We start from the raw sequence: 19,439 nt of genomic DNA on the forward strand, positions 1-19,439 counted from the left end.
GGTCTGGCCTCCATCCCGTGTGATATATGTACGTGCACCAATGGTATATGATACACGTGAACACGCACACACAGATATAGGGGGTGTGCTTGGTGAACATTGCCAGTTTTACTAGGAAAAAGGAAAAGCTGGATTTCACAAACTCCTAAGTGATGTCAAAGCACAAATCTCGCTGACGTTCACTTTCAGAGTATTTTTCTGTTAGGATTTGCCCCAAATGAAGAGGAGGCTGATACTGCAGCAGCTAATTACAGGGTACGGGATGACTGTTTTGAATGGAGTTGCACTTGCTGAAGATCTGTCCTGAAGATTTAGTCTCAGGTCTAAAAGGCACCTGCTTGAGGGCCACACAAAGCTTTCTGCCCTGCTGTTTACTAAAGAGAGAGAGGGTAAAACACGTGTCTAATATATAAATATATTTATCTATACATTGCAAGGTGTCTGTGCCTCCCTAGCTGATTAGAACACCAAGCCATCTGATATTACTGTAGTAAGTCCTGCCAAAGGGAACTGGGAAACAAAGTCACTTCTTATAATTAGGTGCTGCAGTTGTAAGTCTAATCTTAATTTAGAGCAATTTCTGAAAGACAAAGAAAAATCCACCTGACGAGGTGTTGGTGAACCGGATGATGTACCTACAAATCAAAGCTCCAGGTCTCAAAACTTGGCTGGGAAGGGGAAATAAATGGCAGGGGAATGGCTGACGAGGTGGCATACACCTTGCAGGAGCCATCCCCGGGCAGGATGGGGCCATTGGGGATTAAATGCCCAGAAGCATCGCCCATCCACGCAGCCCCCTCCCTGCCACACACCCGCGATGTACGCCTGACCCTCCGCATCCCCTTACTCCCCTTCCCCCCACCTCCACTTATAAATCAAAGCAGAATTAATTCAGGCGCCGCGTTTTATTTGATAAACGTCAAAATATGTAAATACCGGGCTCTCTTCCTACAGTCGCTAAAACAAATGGAAAACACATTTATTAGCATAGAGATGAGTTTAATCAAATCAGCGGCGAGTACAAATTAGCCACAGGAAACGTAATGAGCTGGGAATTAATTAGCAGCATAATGGTAATAACTTTGCCTGCTGATTACCTTGCGGCCATGGCTCTCCCCCAGGGCTTTCCATGGGTTCTCCAACAGCTGATCTTTTCTGTTGCAGGAGCCCCTGAACTGGAACAGCATGGCCGACAGCTCCGGTGCAACAGACTGGAGGAGGGGAGGGAGACGGAGGGAGGGAGGAAAAAAAAAAAAGCCATGTGAGAGATCCACCGCCTTTCCCTTCCCAAGCCATGAGACTGTTTCTCTAGCTGAGTGCTCTCCCGGATTTTGTACTTTAGCTGAGTGCTCTCCCAAAGCTCTCCAGGCTGAGCCTTCCCCTGTCCCTGGGTAGCTCTGGTGAGGTGTGTGGGGACATGGGGACGCCGCCCTCATGGGTGGTGGGCTGGGTGGGGTATCTGGGTCACCTTCACCCAGTGAGGATCGCCTCCCTGGCCAGGCACATGGCACATTTCAGAGCTCCAACAGCAGCCAGCCTGCAGCCCGGGGTTATTTCAGTGCTTTCAGCATCGTGCTGCAAGCGGCAGATGCTGGATCTGACTTGTCCGAAAATAAATATCCAGGCAGATTTGGATAGGGGCTGAAGTTGCCTTGGGAAGGGCAGGAGCTGGGTGACCCCCGGAGTCTCAGCTGGCTTTTTTGAGGAGCTGATGTTGCATGAGAAAGGGACAATTGGTGCTCCAGGGGCTTTGTAAAGTGCTGGGCTTGTAAATTAACTGTTTGACACCAACAGTGATGGAGAACAGTGGGGGGCAGGGGCTGGATGGAGGAAAGGGGCAGTTTCTCTTCTTGATTTATTTGTATTCCTTCTGCAGTGCCTCTTCTCCTAACACCTGAGCAGTCCAAAATAACTTGCGCAGAGCCTTCCACTGCCGGAGCTAAAAGCACTTCATAAGCCTTAATGAATCAAGCTGTGCAACAGCCCTGCAAGGAATTATTATTCCCAACGGTGCAGGAAGGGTAAGGGAAAAATGCTCTTGTTTGGGGGCCTCCGTTTAGATGCTCCAGTCCCATCCTTGTGCACCTTCACACAGCAGCCTCCCACTCAAGTGACTGAGTCAAAACTTCTGAAGTTAAAAAAATAAATAAAGCTAAGTCAAAAAAAAAAAAAAAAAAAAAAGCCAGACCACGCATTGAGGTGTTTTAGCAGGGATTTGCAGAGGAATTAACTGAGTATCTAAGTTTAAAATGTAATTCAAAGTGATTTCTGGAAATTTGTATGGATGCTGAAAAACGGGAGCACTGGTACCTGCACAGCCTTTGCTTCCTCTCTGCTTCTGACAGTTGGCTCCAACATGCATAAATGCTCCACAAAACGGAGGGAGGACAATAAGGTGAAGGCCCAGCACTGACAAAGACAGGGGGATTATTTTTTTTCCCAGAAGGATGGTGTCAGTTTGGACTCGTGCATCCCCCAGTCACCCAGCCTGTCAGTGGTACCTCATACATCAGGCTGGTGAATCCAAGACGTGATGCTAACCACATCACTCCAGCCGCTCCTAGCCCCTGCCTCAACCATGCCAGTTGCTCGGGCCATCTAGGTTTGGGCAGACGTTTGACTGGAGCTGTCAAGAGCTGGTGGACTGAGACTGATGCAAACAAGGAAGAAGTCAGCACTTTAAAAAACAGATGGGTTTTAGATGGGAAGGGGCAGAGGTTCTTTCAGTTACTGGAGACAAAAGAGAGGCAGACTTTTCGCATTTTACGGAGCGTGTCTGTGCTAATAGGAAGGTATCTCGCTTCAGGATTTAACTCCAGGAGGCTTCAGAGAAGCAAGGGTTTCCCTCAACACTGAGAACTTAGACCAAAATGAAGGCTCTGTCTTGTCCTTAAGCACAAAGAAGCTTCACATTAGCCCTGATCTTTGAAGCTGAGACTCAGTTCTCCTGCTTAGAGATCTTAGTAAAGTCCATATCTGACCTTTGAATGCAAAAATAAACAAGTAGACATATCAATTCCCACTTAGACACTCAAGATAAAGTTCTCCAAAGCCCTCAGTATTTCCCTGAGTCTGTTTTTCCAGGTGTTTTTGGGGTATTCCCCATTGCCTTTAATCAAAGCGATGTTGGGTCATTGGTTCTACCAACATCTCCCTAACCGCTGTGATCAAACCTGCCAGTGTCAGAAGCCCTGGTGGCAATGCCTTGCCTCAGCCAGCTGGTTGGTAGAAGAATCTGACATCTGAACAGTTGTCCCTGAACAACCTCACAAGTTGCTCCAAACCCAAGAGTCAGAGGAGAGGAAACGCGCCCGCTGCACTCCGGGTCAGACCCGCTCTCCTGCAGGGACTGAAACGCTTATTGAAAAGTCCCCAGACGTGGCAATAAACTGCAATCCCTCCCCACGGGAGGTTTGGGTGATGTGTGAACTTTTGTGGGAGCGTTTGCTCCTTCCGGAGAAGCAGAGGCAGAACTAGGACAGAGCAACTATTTCGAGCCCACTCTGCAGAGGGGCGTGGGCAAGGGATGTTTGCACAGACATTTTCAGCGTTTTTGCTAAAGTCCTCCTTTCAGGAGGCAGTGCTGGCTGCCCTGTTCGTGGCTTGGCTGGGCTTAAGCCTTCCTGCTGCTTGTTGGGTTTGTACCCAGTGTTGAAGGGTGTCCAGACCCAATGGGCACCATGGCTGTGTGGTAGCTATCATCTCCTCCTAAAGCCCATCGTCAGGACGCTCCTCGATGGAGATCTCCCCCTGCAGAGTCAGGCCAACAAGGACCTGACCTCTGATCAGAGTTGCGTGGCTTCAGTTAAAGCTGCTTAGTTTTTTAATCCTTTTAATGTCTCTGATTTTTTTTTTTTTTTTTCCTCCAAGGGAGCTTGTGCGAGTTGACACAATAGATTAAACCATGAGTCGTAGTTGAAGAATCCTGTATTTTATTATTATGGATAAATAATATCTCACCCAGAGGAAAAGGGGAGAACACAAGGTCACCCAGCATGCCTGGAGCTGAGCCTGAATAGGAGGTCTAAGTTGCCGGCTCGTGCCCCAGCCTCCCATGCAGCCCATGCTCCGTTCTGAAGGCAGAGGGTCTTTATTCTTCAAAGTGCCGCTTTCCTTTGCTACCTGCAGACAAATAGGTTGCTCTAAGATGCATGCCATGAGCTGATTTTTGATTCATGAGAGCCTGAACCAACACTGATCATAAGAGAATCGACAGTGATCATAAAATATGAAAGGTTTTTAAGGAGGACTCTACATCATATTGAGGTGTGCAGCAGCGCTTTCTGCTTCAGAGCCAGAGGGGCCAAATGCAGCTCTAGTTTATTAATGAAAATGTGGAAGCGAAAGCAGTGAGAGCAGAATTTTCCCCCATATATGCAAGGCTACCTAGTTCTGCAGCAGCTTTTAGGAAATCTACGGCTTTAAGCATAAACACAAGACAATTTTGTTTTCATGCAATTTTCTTGCCAATTCTTTTTCTTAAAAATCTGTACGGCTGTCATATAAAATATGCCTTGGTTTGTTCTAATTTAGATTACGCATATTTGTCCTCAGTGAATGATTGATTAAGTGCTCTGATCTTGACTGCTATGTTAGCAGCAGGGTATCTGTGCAAGAGGATTGGAAATCTCATTGGATAAATGGTAGAGATGAAATCTTAGCTGTTATAGATCTGGTTTTCTTTTTCACAGCCAAGGCAAATGCTGTCTTCTTTGCAATAACAAACATGCTTTGTAATGTGTTCCAGGACAGTGCCGAGCCTGACTTTGTTTCCTCATGGAGGGGCTTTAAGCTGTCATAATACCACGGCACCAAACTCTTAATGTCACAGATATCGCTGTAAAGCGGGTATCTCTGAGTTCACCAGATCAGTTGTGATTTACGCTGATGTAACTGAAAACAAAATGTGTCTCGCTGACATCTGCGGAGCTGCTCTGATAAAAACGGCGTAGAAGCAAAACTAGGGGAAAAAAAAGATATCTCTGTGCAACTGAGCTCATTCAAAGCATCAAGCATGGTTTAGCAGGACTGCCCAAAACGGAAAACCTCCTTCAGGGGTTAGTTACCCTGTCAATCTCACTTTAACATCACTGAACCTGAGCTGTGTGCGAGTATATTGCTACCCACAGGAGCTGGAAGATATTTTCTTGCTGCTTTGTATAATCTTATGTCCCATACTTCTTATGGGAAATTATGTCAAGCTGCGTTTTGTCATCTTTTCATTTGTTTGTATTTATGAGCTAGAACTGATGCAACTAAAGGTACCTGAAAACACTAACTTGGAAAAAAAAATTCTTTTTTCTTTAATACATCTTAATTTCTAATGCTGGTCTGTGGCATTGTTTTTGGAGAACTGTATCGCTAGGAAGGTGTGGTAACAAACCAGGCAATTTTCTAAAGAAAGGATTTTTTTTTTCCCTTTGCTCTTTCTGAAGCATTTCTCTGACCTTCTTGGAGGTATAGAGAAAGCTTTCAAGACCATCAGAATAAATGGGTTGTTTACTGTGATGCTTGCAGCCCTGGAAAAAAAAAAAGGTAAAAGAATAAAGCAAAGAAAATCTCTCTACCTGCTGTCTTCCAAAAGGAGAGAGATGAGGCATAAGCTCAAGAGAAAATATTCCAAAATCTGAGCATGATGCTGTCACAGTAAAGCAGAGTAAAACAGAGAAAAGCTAAACAAAAAGGAGGTGACTGCAGGGGTGGCAACAGGACTCAGCACCCTCCTTCTTCTCAGGGGGTTCAAAACTTTGGGAAAAAAGAAAAAAAAAAGAAAAAAAAAAAGAGTTACAGAAATACCAAAACAAGGAGGTGTATCTTGGAAAAAAGTCTGTTCTGGCTTAATTTCCCATGGTCAGTATATCATGTTTGCTACTGTCTGCACTGACTTGTTCACACATACCTGCACACACAGATGCAATAATCAGGGGCAGGTCAGAAGATCTGGAGATCTTCTGATGAGAACTCCAGACTCCGTTGCTGAACTGTGAGCCCTTCTCTGAGGAAAACCACAGCTAGTAGCCACGTATGAAAGTGCTAAGCTGTGTTAATGATGCTGTGTTATCATCAGGCTTTAATGCTGCCTTGAATGGATGTCACTACTGTGTATGTTCCTGCAGATCAGTTGGTAATTACACTTGGATCCAAGGTAATTACATTGAGACCTGCACTCTGGTTTAGAAGACAGAAATAACCATGCACTCGCCTAGTCCCACACGTAGCACTTGTGATGTAATTTAATAGCCAGCTACTAACATGAAAGTAAAGCGGCATTTCTCTTATATTTATGCCCTTTTAAATTAAACATCGGTGTTTTTTCCTATGAAAGGAGCAGGGGCCAGTGCCACTGGTCTTCTTCTTCCCACTCAAGCACCCTTCTCTTTTCTTTACAAAATGAAATACTCCGAAGCAAAATAAATATTTATAAGCTCCTCCTGGTGTGTGATTGTTTTGACAAAACAACTCAAGCAGGTCTTGCTTTGGCTTTACTTTCTGCCCTACTTAAATTTTAGGCAGGGAAAAACCAGCCCTGTGAAGGCTGGAGGGAGACGGGGCGTTTTGGGTGGATTTGGTGGTCTCGGGGTGGGGAGCGGACGGACCAACCACCCCTTGTTGCCATTTTCCAGGTCGCATCTGCTAGTGTGTTTCTCTTTAACCTCCCAACGTTAAACACCTGGACAGCCGTAGCGCTACATTAAGCACCTTCTTTTTGATGAAGAGCTCAAAGGCGAGGCAGACTGACGCCCGGAGCCCCCGTATCGAAGGGTCCCCTCGCTGCCTGCAGCTCTCTTTCCCAGCCGTCCATTAGCAAAGTGTGCAGGTTTTTTTTTTGTTGTTTTTTTGTTGTTGTTTTTTTCATGTAGAATTTACTTCTTGTGCATTTCCAAACAAGCCAGTGCTTCTGCAAATAGTCTCCTTCCTTCAGGGTGAGTTGCTTATTTTGGTTAGGAAAAGAAAGAGTCTACTGTGATCTCTTTCTTTTGGCAATGTCTGAGTAATCATTGCTCATAATAATGCCATCCCAGATGTTGAAACATCTCCTGTATTAATTTTACCCAGAAGATAATTTCCCTTAGAAATCATGTGCAAATCCCCTGTTCTAATTTGAGAATTAATTCAGTACACTAAATCTTAGCACTTCATCCTAGAAATGTTTTGCTGTGTCTGTTAACCCTTTGCAACAACAACAAGAAGCCCAAACGGGAGATTTACAGATTTAACTAAGCCTGTCTCTCACACCAAGCTCTGGTTGAGTCTAGCACATGATATTTTGAAATGAGGGGCCCCTTTGACACCTACAGCCTACCTGCTCGAATGATTTCCTTCTCCTCAGAGAATCACAAATATAAATAGATTTGTTGTTACAAATATGGAGAGCAAAGACATGGTGGTCCCAGAGACCCCTGCGCCAGTGGTGCCTGGGGTGGCCATTCTACCCTCCATCGGGACTATGCATGAAAATCAGATAATTCCACATTTTACAAGACTTGAAGGGAAAAATCAGTGGGAGAGTTCACTCTTTTGAGTCCTAGGTACGGGTCCTTCCCTCCTTCTGCCCGCCCTTCCCTCCCTTGGTGGCCTCATGCATACAGAAGGACACACCAAGCTACCATGGCTGTGAGCGTCCCATGCATCTGATGGGCTTTCTTCATTTAGTTTGTAATGGAAACTCCAGACTTCAGACTGGGAACTCTCCTGTCCTTCCACAATTGTGGAAGAATTGTGACAATCTTAGTGCATCACAGCCTTCATACTGAAAGTCTTTGACCATCAGTGAAAACAATAAAGAAAACACAGGGAGGCCAAATCTATGCATTTCATCTCAGCTCTGTGAAATCAGAGTGCAGCCCAGTGCACCTTCTGCGGAGCAGGATGCTTCAAAAGCCATGAATCTTCTGCTTGTACTGGGGTACCTCTGCTTTGCCTTTGCTGTCTTATTTCTAGTGGTATTTGGAGTACAAAAGAATTTCAGGTATGAGTACATTTAAGTTAAAAAGAAAATAATGCAAGGAATTGGTCTCTGGGTTTTTGCAGCTACACAGGCTTGCAAATTGCACAAAGCCATATGAGCAAGACCATGCCACCGACTGTAAAGTGTACACGCAGACTGTCAGAGGATCACAGAATTCTTTCAGATGGAATTTTTATATGTATCTACAAATGTTTCGTGATTCCTACCATAACAACATGAATTTATTATGTCTCGGTGATAACATCTAGCTAGCTTCTTCATGCAATGTAATGTCACATTTTGGATTTCACTGATTTTACTGCTGGTGACTGTTGTGTTTGCACAAGCAGTGCCTCGTGCATCTTGCACAGCAGAAGGCTGGCCAAGGACCTTCTCCAAAGAGGATTCAGCTGGATCCAGCTTTGATAATTATCATAAGGTGATAATATGTGATTAGTGCCGGGACATGCCAGCAGTATCACCTCATAAACTCTTGGATGCTGTGCTTGTGCAGCAGCTCAGCCTCAGAGGAGGGGAATGATGCAATCCCAAAGAGGAGACAAAAGAGGGACTTTCACAGGGTGATCCACAATTCTAGCAAGCAGAGGCTCCGAGCCTGCCTCACTGCTGTGGAAATGCTCAGAGAGGTGAGGGAGTACAGATGCCCAGAAAGGGCATAATTTCTCCCAGGCTGATCCTCAGATTCAATGCTATCCTGGCACAAAATGGTACAAATCCAAGGAAACTTTTCTGGTTTACACAGCCAAGACTGCACACAGCTCCCAAAGTCAGGAAAAAATGAAAGAACATGATGGTCACCTGTCCCATCCCATCAACCGGATTGAGGATCCTGTGCCAGGTGTCTTCACATCCCCTGAGCAGATCACTTCTGCTGTCCTGTGCCCTGATGCACTGATAGTTAGGTCTTGTTTGCTGCTGCTTAGATGTTTACCCTTTCTCTCTCATTTCAATAAAACAGGCTGGAAAAACATTGCTGTGTCCTTCTGGTCCTCAGGCGAGGAAGAATGCATTTATGCTACCCTGAAATTCAGCACACTGACAACTGCAGGATGGATCTGCTGGCCCAGCAGCTCCAAGCCTGTGCACTGGTTATTATTCCTCCTGATGAATTCACTTGGAGGATCTGCTCCTTGAATGCAAAGCTCTCAGGTCAGGACAAACGGGAAATGCATTTCATGGAGCATGACATCCTGTGAGTCCCAGAAATGAGTGCACGTTGAGATATGTCCATAGGCAGTGGGATAAAGTCATCCCTTTATCTCCAAGCTGCTGCTGGAATTTCCTTCTAAAAGCCTGTGTTTGCAGCAGCAATGGCTATTTGCAGTGAAATATTGAAGTTTCTTGTATTTATTGTGTATTGGGATTTAAGAAGCTAAAATCACAGCTTTGTTTGAATTTTTATTAGTGGGGTTTTTGGCTCCCTGTCCCTGGTGTTCCTTGACTCTGACCATTCCCCGCAGCCAGAGACCAGCCTCAGCAAAGAAGCCATTTTCCCATGGGGAGCTTTTAGTTTCCTTCTGTTCCTTCAGCTCCCCATTTGGGGTCCTCCTTCACAAGACACCCACAACCAAACCAGGTCCACACGCATCTCTGCCACCCTCCCCACTGCACCCTGAGCAGAGCCCAGGGCAACTCATCTCTGTTGTGATGGGGATACATGAGTTCCTCTTTGTGGTATAATCTTTCTTTTGTTATCTCCAGGCGGCACTCCTTAGCCTTGACACTAAACTGCCCACCCTATATCTGCATCACTGGACATTTTAAATTTATCTGCCAAACCTTTGTCTCCTGCCCCGCTATAGCTGTGATGTTAATGACATTCCTATTTTCAGCCACGGAGGCGGCTGTCATTTAGGTTTTGTCAAGGAAATGACAAAAAGACCTAGTATCAAATCTGAAATATTTAGAAAGCCTTTCTCCAAAAACCTAGAACTTAAAATACTGGCCTGGTGGCAAAGCTAGCTGTAGTTTTCCAGCAAACCTCCAGCCCAAATTTTCAGGATCTTGATCCCACAAAAGAACAGTGTGTGTGTCTGAGGCCCCGGTCCTGCCACCGACCATGTTCTGCCTGGTTCTGTGGGGATTCTCTCCTGTCTTCAGAGGGAGAGACACGGAGTTCAGTTTCTTCAGTGAATTGTCACAAGACAAGCAAAGAGACAGCTATTCGCACCCAGCCCACTGATCTTTCTAGAAGACTCTATATACCATTTGTTTTGCTTTGCGGTTCTCCTGAGCTTCAGGATACTATGTTCTCATGCAGGTTGTTTCATATTCAGATCCTAAAGCATCTTGTGAAGGAGAGGAGCTGTGTTTCCAAATCAACACTCTAAAAGTCTTAGTCTCAGCAATAGCTTCCCAAATGTGTAGGGTGTGGGAGGCTGATGAGTTGATCTAATCAAGATACAAGGGGGCAGGAGGTCACTGTTAGTTTGGTGGCTTGAGAGAGGTACTGGTATTTGCTGGAGATGGGAGTACAAGTCCTGTGCAGCTTGTTGGCAGCAGGAAGAAAATATCACAGCAGAAAATGATGCCCACCGTCAAACCAAAGCAGAGCAGGGGTTGAATAACCACATCTAGATTTGCTTATATTCTAACGCACATGAGAAAGTCAGCCGGCAGGCACAGGGAGGAAGGAAAAGCCGAGGGAAGATGCCAGGGCCGTGCTGACTGCTGGGGTGCAGTGGCTGTGGGTGGAGAGCTGGGCTGGGTCAGCGGGGTCTGTGTCGCTGCCCCACTGCAGCCCCAGGCAAGACGGACCATCCCTCGCCACCAACACACGCTCATGGCCACTCTGTTCCCAGGGCCCGTCTCCTGGCTCAGGGCTTTAACTGAAGACAGTGAGCATTTGCACAGCGGAACATTTTCTTTTCCATCCCTCAATTTCCCCTCTCCTGGCAGAAAAAAGTTGGGTTTAAAGACTACTCTTTTTTGAGAACTTCCCTTAACTATCAGCTAAATAATACATGAACACTGATCCACCGCGCTGACTGATGACTCCCTCTGCTGACCCTGTTTTATTTTTATTGCTTGGCTCGGGCCAGTTCCTTCAAGTCCTGAATCATCAGAACAGAGACCTTGAGGTATTCCAGCCAAATCAATCCCTGGCCCATTGACATATTGCTTTACCTAACCAACCATACAACTTCACTTTTCCCTGATAATTTCTCAATTAATTGCTTTTCAGCTCTCATTCGTTACAAGGTCAGGCTGTGACTGGGCTTGTACATTCCCATCTCTGATAAACTCTCTTGGTCCCCTAATCAGCTACGACTGGGATTTTAGTTCCATTAACTTATTCATCATCTAGACATTTTCATCTTGGGGAGCTTGACTTTTGATTGTATCAGTAGTATCTTCAATTATTTAAAAGGACTTAAAATTCCCTTCTTACCTAAAAGGAAAATGCATTTTGAGCTCTGAAAATTGGTCATATTGGCCCAGTGTATTTTGGATGTTCGTATGTGCAAGCCCATGTTAAACAACTCATGTATGACAAGAGCATAAGAATTTGCTGCTAAGGAACATGTGTGTGCATGGGGCCGGCTATATTAAGATGTCAGATATAGAGAAATGACAGTATGCTGATGACTAGTGGCTTACTAATGCTAAATCACGCCTGAGATTCTGTTCCGTGATGTCAAACATTGATTCAGTTTCCGTGGGAAGTTATGCAAATGCCAGAGCCCCTCGATGAGATCTGAAACTGAAATTGCTAGCAAAAAAAAAAAAAAAAAAAAAAAAAAAAAGCTTGCCCTCTCCTAGCAATAAATCTTTTTTAGAAAATCTTGAAGATAGCTGCTCCAGGAGGGGAGTGCATTTTGAACATGCTTGCCTAGGCAGAAGGTCTCGTAGGACCCTTCTTCAGCTTTGGTGCTAGCTGGGAGCCAAATCCTTCTCTTCTGCTGCAGCCTTCTGTCTCAGTCTGCGCTTCATCTTTGCAGCAGCTGGTCCAGTCCAAGGCAACAACCCACTAGTGCTACTGACTACAGAATTAATCTTTTAACAGAAGCAGCAGTCTCTGTCGCACAAGGAAATGCCCTCCATCCCAGCAATTCTCAATGCCCCTCTTCCCACAATTTTCAGCCAGGCAAAAGTCCTAAGAGCCTGCGAGCTTCTCCCAGCAGGAAAACTGGTGGCAAAACCTAACAAAACTGGCATCAGCTGGGAAACGGTACTTTTCTAAATGGGGTGATGGGACCAAGGAGTCTGGAGATCCCATCTTGCTCTTTGTCCCAGGTTTCGCGTAGCCAGTTGACTGAAAACCTCCTTCCTAGGATGGTGTCGGGGGACCCTTTTAGAATATCTGAGCGCTTCAGGCTCTGAAGGATATCCATAGAGAGAGGTCAAACCATATTGACAGAGTCTCCAGGAAGAAAAGCTAGTTTAATATTGGCAAGACAAGACCTGCTGCATATTTAAAAGGAGCCTCTCCTTCCAGGAACTATGTGCTTAGGTCTCAGTTTCCTTTCTGCAAAACGCAGGTGGCAGCTTTTAACACATGATTTCATTGCAGACTGCAGAATTATGGGTTTTTCTTGCAGGAACTCTGCAAGAGTTTACACTTTCGAGTGTAAATTTTCAGCATTCGCTTAAAAAGCAAAGCCCACATTATTGCTGAGAAGGGCTTAAAAAAGATTAAAAGCACAGAAGACTGAAAAAAAAAATAATCCCACACCAATAGGCAGTGTGTTGTGAAGAAGGAAAGTGCAACAGCAACAACAGTAGCAACTCTGGAGTGTTGCTTTGTTTGCTTTTCCCCCCTGGACTGCAATAACTCACCCACCCCACTGGAAAACCTCTGTCCTCCCATGCCCTTTCTGGCTGCCACGGCGCGAAGGGCCTTTCCAAGGATTCTGTCGCTCCCTGTAAGTGATGTACCAGAAGGCACCAACACTTGGAGGACGTGAAGAAACGTACAGTTCTCTCTCCGCCTGTTGCTAGGATTCACAGCTATACCCCACTGCTTGCTGGGGCTTCGGCTTCTCTTTTGGCTGTAGGAAAAAAGAAGGAAACCTTGTTGCTTCCAGGCTCTCTGCATCAGGTTTAAGCGGCTCCAATGCCAACCCTTACAATATTGCTACAGTCAGGCATAAAATCTTAATGCATGGTAGTGCCTTGAATCTTACATTCTTCTGAAAAAGGTGAGTCCCCAGTAGTAAATGAAATATTAAACATTATTAAATATGAAACAGCTAAACCTGGATTCCATTAAAATGAATCTTTCATAGTTTTCCTGGGGTTTGTTCCTCCTTTCCCTTTTTTTCCCAGGGAGCACAGTGATCTCATGAGCTTTTATGTGTCCTTTTAAAGACAGAAAAATCACAGGTAATTTAAGCCTATTCTATTCAGATTTATTTTAGCTGGAAAACAAATCAAGGCTGTGAAACTCTCTCATGGTTGCATGTATCTCACTGAACTATTCAGCAGTCTATATCAAAGGCTCACCTAAAGACACTGTTGTAATGCCTGCTGACATGTGCCACCTATTTAGAAATCTTGTATCCAGTTACACACTCTACTTTCATTTCAAATGGCTTTAATCTTCCACCATCCACTAACCCCCGCCACCCCCCCTTCTTTTCACATGACATAGGATTCATTTAGAGCTGGTTTTGTTGCTTCTGCGGGTTTTCTGGGAGTTAAACTGTGACTAAAGTGAGTGTTGATGTGTGAGCTGGCAACTGGGCGTCTAGAGGAGTATTTGCAAGAAAAAGCTTAAAATTAGTCTGGGACAGGCTGATCATGCACATGTGATGGAGGTTACGACTACACAGATAGCACAGGGCACTCAACATTGCTGCTTTATTCTGTGACCGTTGTATTTGCACCTCAAAATTCATAAATGTATAGGCATCAGCACAGGCTGGCTGAACAGACACAGAGGTGTGTACTTCTCATCAGATGTACTTCTGTCCTTGCATTCAGAACTTAAACCCTCTCTTTTATGGCTAACCACTGTATTTGAACAGGACTGATAAGAATTTTTTAAAGCAGGACAAGGGGAAAGAGCGCTTGCCCTTGCTGAGAGGGTCCCAGAGCCTGGATGTGTGTGACAAGGTTCCCCCACTCCGCACCATGGGGACCGCTGTGGAAAGGTGGGTCTGGTGGGAGGTCGCATCTCCAGTGCACACCTTCCTTCTTCACTCTTCAGGCTGCTCTGTTATGGTCTCCAAAACATGCATGAGTTAATTTATCAATCCACAGGCACACTTTTGGACTGGAAGGCAATAACTGCTAAGAAAGATGAGCTAAAATGGCAGAGAAGGTAGAAATCCATTAATTATTCATGACTACTGTTCCGTTTTGCGCAAAAAAGCTTCTACCTGGCTTTCCTTAGGTCACTTCTGAGGCTCAGCAGAGCAGGTTTAAGTGGAGGCCCCACCACAGGAGCTCATGCTCGTGATGCTGCCAGTTCCGCTGCGCCTGGCTGGGTTCTGCATCTCCCCCTCCGGGAGCTGAGTGAAGTGGGGGCAAAAGAAGCCAGTTCTGCAGGATAGTGGGAGAACCCACGCTCTTCTCCATTGCAGATTTTTGTACCATTTCACAGATTTCTGAAAAAAAAAAAAAATTAAAAAAAGCAAATTGTACAAGGTTATTTTCCATGTTTAAACACTGGTGTTTTCTTTTTGGTGTGCTTCTCCTTCAGCTGAGATGGCAAGAGCATCTCACCAGCAATGGCCTTCTCGCAGCCTGACCAGAAGCATACGCTCTTGGTCCGGTTTTGTAAGAGCTTTTGATGCCGCCTTCTGGCCTGACACCCTTGGGATGGAGAGGAACAAATCCCAGCTTTATTGTTTATTTATTTTAATGAACTGCCGTTGGCCAGCTCACATTTTCACCACAAAGATTTCAAATTGCCTTAGAGCACCAGAAAACATGTTGCAAACTGCTATGAAGCTTAGGCACGAACATGTCAAATAAGTGATCCACACGAGAGTAGATAGACGTGACATTTAGTAATCATCTTTCATGGACAAAATGGGGCATGGCTGTCACTTTAAGTAAATCTCAGTCAAATTTCTGGCATTTTACCATAGGGGAAGCAGGAGGCATAATAGTAAATTTCTCTTTAAAAAATATAAAAGATCAACCTTGGGAAAAAAAATGGTTGCCACAATTTAAGGTGTAATACCTCATCCTAGCTTGGCCATCCGTTTACTTGCAGCTGATATCAATATGTCACCCCTAATGTTTACTGATGTTCACTTTATAAATGACTTTTCCTAGCTGTCAGAATATCTGTCACCAGCATCTCTTCCCCCTTTTTGCCTCTCACCCTCTTTAATAAAGATTAATATCTTTGAGGTTAAGTAAAAAGATCAGATACTACGTAAATGACACCATAGGTCTGATATTTAAACAAGATGAACATGTAATTGCTGAGATTATGTGAGCAAATTGGGTAATTCCTAGGCTAAATGAACAGAGTTGGCTTTTGTGGGGTCAGTTAATGTAAGCGCACATTCAAATGAGCTGTATATTCTGCAGGCATTTGGGCTCCTGAAGGTTCACCCATTGAAGAATTGTAGATGTTCAAAGCAAAAATTGGCGAGTTTAGCTTCCACAGCTTCTCTGAAGCACTAATATGTTTAAAAGACATGCAGAATGGGGATTCTATAAAAACGTGGCACATTGGTTTTCCATATTTATAGTCCACCAGTGACTTCTATATTAAACGGTTTCAGTCTATGAGTCTAAACAAGATTTTTCAACCTGTCACTCCCACAGCTCAACCTGGTATATGAAATGCTAAACATGTTCTGTCTGCTTTGTACATCTTCCTTGACAAACACCTGGAGTAATGACTCCAGAATGAAGATTTAGCTGGCAATGTGAGGGATGAAGCACAAAACAGTTATTTTGGCTTTGCAATGCTAAGAGTAGTGAACGTGCATCTTGCTTCAAAATTGCAAGATGCAACTTGGAAGGCGCAGTGAAAGAGGTGATGGACTCTTCACGTAAGCCGTGCTCCTGGTGGCTCAAGTAAGGTTTGCCTGACCAAGAACCACAGGACCAAACCAAAATGTAGGATCATACCCATGGAGCAAAAACTATGAGATCAGACCAAAACAGCTGGTGTAGAGGTCAAACTTAGCCTCATTTTTCTGACCACCACCTTTGCTGTGTGCATAGATGGTCTTGTGGTGAAGAGTGGAAGACATGAGGCTCGTAATCCAGTTTAGACAGTTTCCTGAAGTCCTTCTGGCCAGGCTGTGTGGATTGTATCTAATAAAGGAGGCAAACACCTCAAAGGGGACTGCAGCCCTACTTCCTGACCAGAAATCCTTTACTTTTTGGCACCCCAACTCTGGATGTTAGAGCTCTCTGGTACCTACAGCAATATTCTGGATATCCTCAGAGTTACGGCAGTTTTGACATGGCCGAGCCGCTGAATTATGTGGTTTTTACTTCTGCCCCATTGGGAACCCGGACACAGAGGCTCTCCCACTCTCTTCCAGGGACCATCCTCTGGGATTTCTCTGAACGTGGGGGAGACCAGGGCCAGGGTGCTGGAGATGTAGGTCCTGCCACTGCCTGGGAGACCCCAACCCACCTCCCTGCACGTGGTAGTGGCTCCTTCTCTATACTGGTTGGTGATGTGGATGCGTGTGTGTGTGGTGGCGATCTGGCTCCTCTCCATCCTGCCTGTTCAGAAAGCATCCCTGGAAATGGAGAAAAACTTAAGGACTCATTGGATCAGGAACAGAGTATGAAAGGGGTCATGGCTTTGATGAAGATGCTTCTTTAGGAGTGGAGCACTTGGTTCTGTTTTATACTTTATTCGGGGGCCGTTTGACATAAATTTTTAAATTTAACCCCTAAACTCTGAGCAAAACCCTCCTCCCGATGTCAAAGGTGACATCCCTCTCGATGCCCACACTGCAGCCTCCTCTTTGAGGTTTTGCTGTGTTGTGAACTGCAATAACTGGCAGCTCCCTGACTCCACAGGGATGGGGCTGTTGGAGAGGCAGATCTCACACAAAGGGCACCGACGGTGCTCCTCAGCATCACACAAAACCTTCCAAAGGATGGCAAGCTGCAAAAAAAAAAAAAAAAAAAAAAAAAAAAAGTAGGCACCAAAAGGCAATTCCTGAGGTGAGAATTGTGTACATAATTTCTTTCCAGTGCACCAACAAAACTATTGTGCTCAGAAGATGGCTCTGGAGCTGCCTTTTGTTGTATTTTGTATGAAGTAGGGTTTAATATCTGCAATAACCACCAGGTGATTTTATTTCTAGGAACTAGATTATTTTACAATAAAAGAAAAGACTCTCTGATCGGTATTTTAGCAATCATCTTATGAAGAAAAAACACATCTAAACATTCCAGGAATATTACAATATGTTCTAAACCCAACTTAGTTTTGACTCATGCAGATTGATATTTGCACTATTTTACTGTACGGCACTGCTTCTCTTACACATACAATTGTTTCTTTCAGCAGTAACTAACTTGATTCTTCGTGTAGCAGGATCTGAGACTAGTAAACCACAAAGAAATTCTACGCTGCAGACAGCAGCAAGCAGAGGTCTCTCTAGCAAAGGCATTATTTTACAAAATGATGGATGTGCATATTTATTTGCTCTGTGACTTCCATGTCAGGTTTGTCATATTTCCTCAAATTACTAGTTAAACCAAGGTTTTGTGTTTTGTTTTGTTTTTGTTTCTGCTGAAGCCTGCAGGCTCAATATACCTTATAAAAATCAAGCTGTAATTTATCTGCTCCATAGATCAAGTGTAACAATAATCACTCTGGAGTCTGTGCTGGGTTCTGATGTCTGGCTTTGTTGGAAGAGATGTATGAAGTGAACAAAAAAGCTTCCTGATTTTCATACTCTGTAATAAACCTGAAATATGGAGAGAAGTGAAACACGTATTTAAATTAAACCGTGGAATCATGACAAAGAAGGAGAACAGAGAAATACACGCACACCCAGACACATATTATGCAATGACACAGTATTATTTCTTTTACCAGATGGACCTCTACAAGTTATGTATACTATATGCCGCATACGTATAGCGATTGAACTAGTGGAACAATTTTTATCCTGAACTTGGACTCCTCAGAACGGTGCATATGTTCACTTGCATTTTGCAGGGACAAAAAACTTGGCCAACAGAAAAACGTGTGGACCCCCAAACGGGTTAATATGCACAGGCGCTACCCGCAATAGCAAAGTGATAGTTCACACTGAATTCGCGACTCAGTGTTAACGCTTGTTTCACATACACATGGGTAATTTTGGAAAGGCCACGAACAAACTTCAGAATTTGTAGTAGATATTTGCAAAAATAATAATAATAAAAAAGCTAAAATTATTAGATGAACCATCTAACTGTGTACAAATTGAAAATGGGAAGAAAAACTCACAGAAGATTGCTGTAGCTTAAATTCCCCCCACACCCACACCCACATATACCCCTGTGAGGGTAGGAAATCATATTAATATCTTGACATATTTTTTATTGCCCTGGGTGGGCAGTTCCTCCCACAGCTGAATTGCCTTTTGCAAGGCATCGCTCTGCCTGCTTTTTTTTTTTTTTTGTTTTTTTAATAACAATACCAAAAGAATACATGATTCATCTTGCAGATGTTAGAAAAGCAACTCCCCATCTGGGGATGTGAACTGGGCACTGGATGATATGCAAAGGCGCTTGCCAGGGCTAGGCGAGTCCTTTGTCACCGCATGGGTTAATAAGCATTGAAGGGCTGTCACCACTGGGGCCCCAAGGAAGCCGAGCACGGGGTAAAGATTTCTGGTCCACTGGCTATAGGAATAGAGAGCTGCAGCGAGGCCCTCGCATTAAGAATAGAATGTAATTTTAAATTTAATTAATTCTCTGCAACGCACTTAGTGGAAGAGCTGCAGCCCCGTTCCAACTGTGGGAGGGGTACCTCCTCCGCTCCCCAGCTAAAGCGATGCCTGGGACTGCATGGGTAAAACACATCCTGGGGGGCACCTCCCAAAAGACCAATGCCTTGCATCCTGAGTTACAGGGCAAATGTTTCTGCCTCTAGCTCCCCAAAGTCTCTCTTGCCTTAAAAAACAAACAAACAAACAAACAAACAAAAAACCCCTAAATTGCAGTGGCGTTATCATTAAGAGATCCAACAGAAGCCTGGAAGAAGAGATTAGCACATACCAGAGTGACAGGGCTGCTAGGAAGGGGAAAAAATAGACAACATCAGTGCAATGTACCATTAAAAGTATGGAGTGACAGATGACAGTTGGTCTGTGATGGGGTGATTCAGCTAAATGGTAAACAGAAGGGCAGATTCTGATCTTGCTTATGCCAACATAAACCTTGGGTTGCAGAGGAGCTGCTTCGCGTCTCTAGTACCGGAGTCGAGCCCATAAAAGCTGTGACTCAGCCAGATAATCTCTGACAACTGTTAGCGCCGTGGTAAATATGGCAACGTGGCAGGCTGGAAAAGAGACTAAAAAAAGTTTCACTTCCACACTTC

General features: G+C 44.5%; 1 long non-coding RNA gene across 3 annotated transcripts in view; it reads right to left on the minus strand.

The window, feature by feature from the left end:
- Window positions 1-500: 500 nt before the first annotated feature.
- Window positions 501-19,439, minus strand: part of LOC130156536 (uncharacterized) — a 189,414-nt gene continuing 170,475 nt past the window's right edge. The window contains exons 4-6 of one of the 3 annotated variants that reach the window (XR_008824457.1): window positions 14,293-14,520; window positions 12,749-12,960; window positions 501-1,211 (exon numbers count right to left, since the gene is read on the minus strand). This is a non-coding gene — a long non-coding RNA (uncharacterized LOC130156536). The remainder of the gene's footprint in view (window positions 1,212-12,748; window positions 12,961-14,292; window positions 14,521-19,439) is intronic. The other 2 variants (XR_008824458.1, XR_008824459.1) reach the window with 2 other exon arrangements.

Source organism: Falco biarmicus, chromosome 10 (genome assembly GCF_023638135.1).
Source record: "Falco biarmicus isolate bFalBia1 chromosome 10, bFalBia1.pri, whole genome shotgun sequence".
NCBI classification, from domain to species: Eukaryota; Metazoa; Chordata; class Aves; order Falconiformes; family Falconidae; genus Falco; species Falco biarmicus.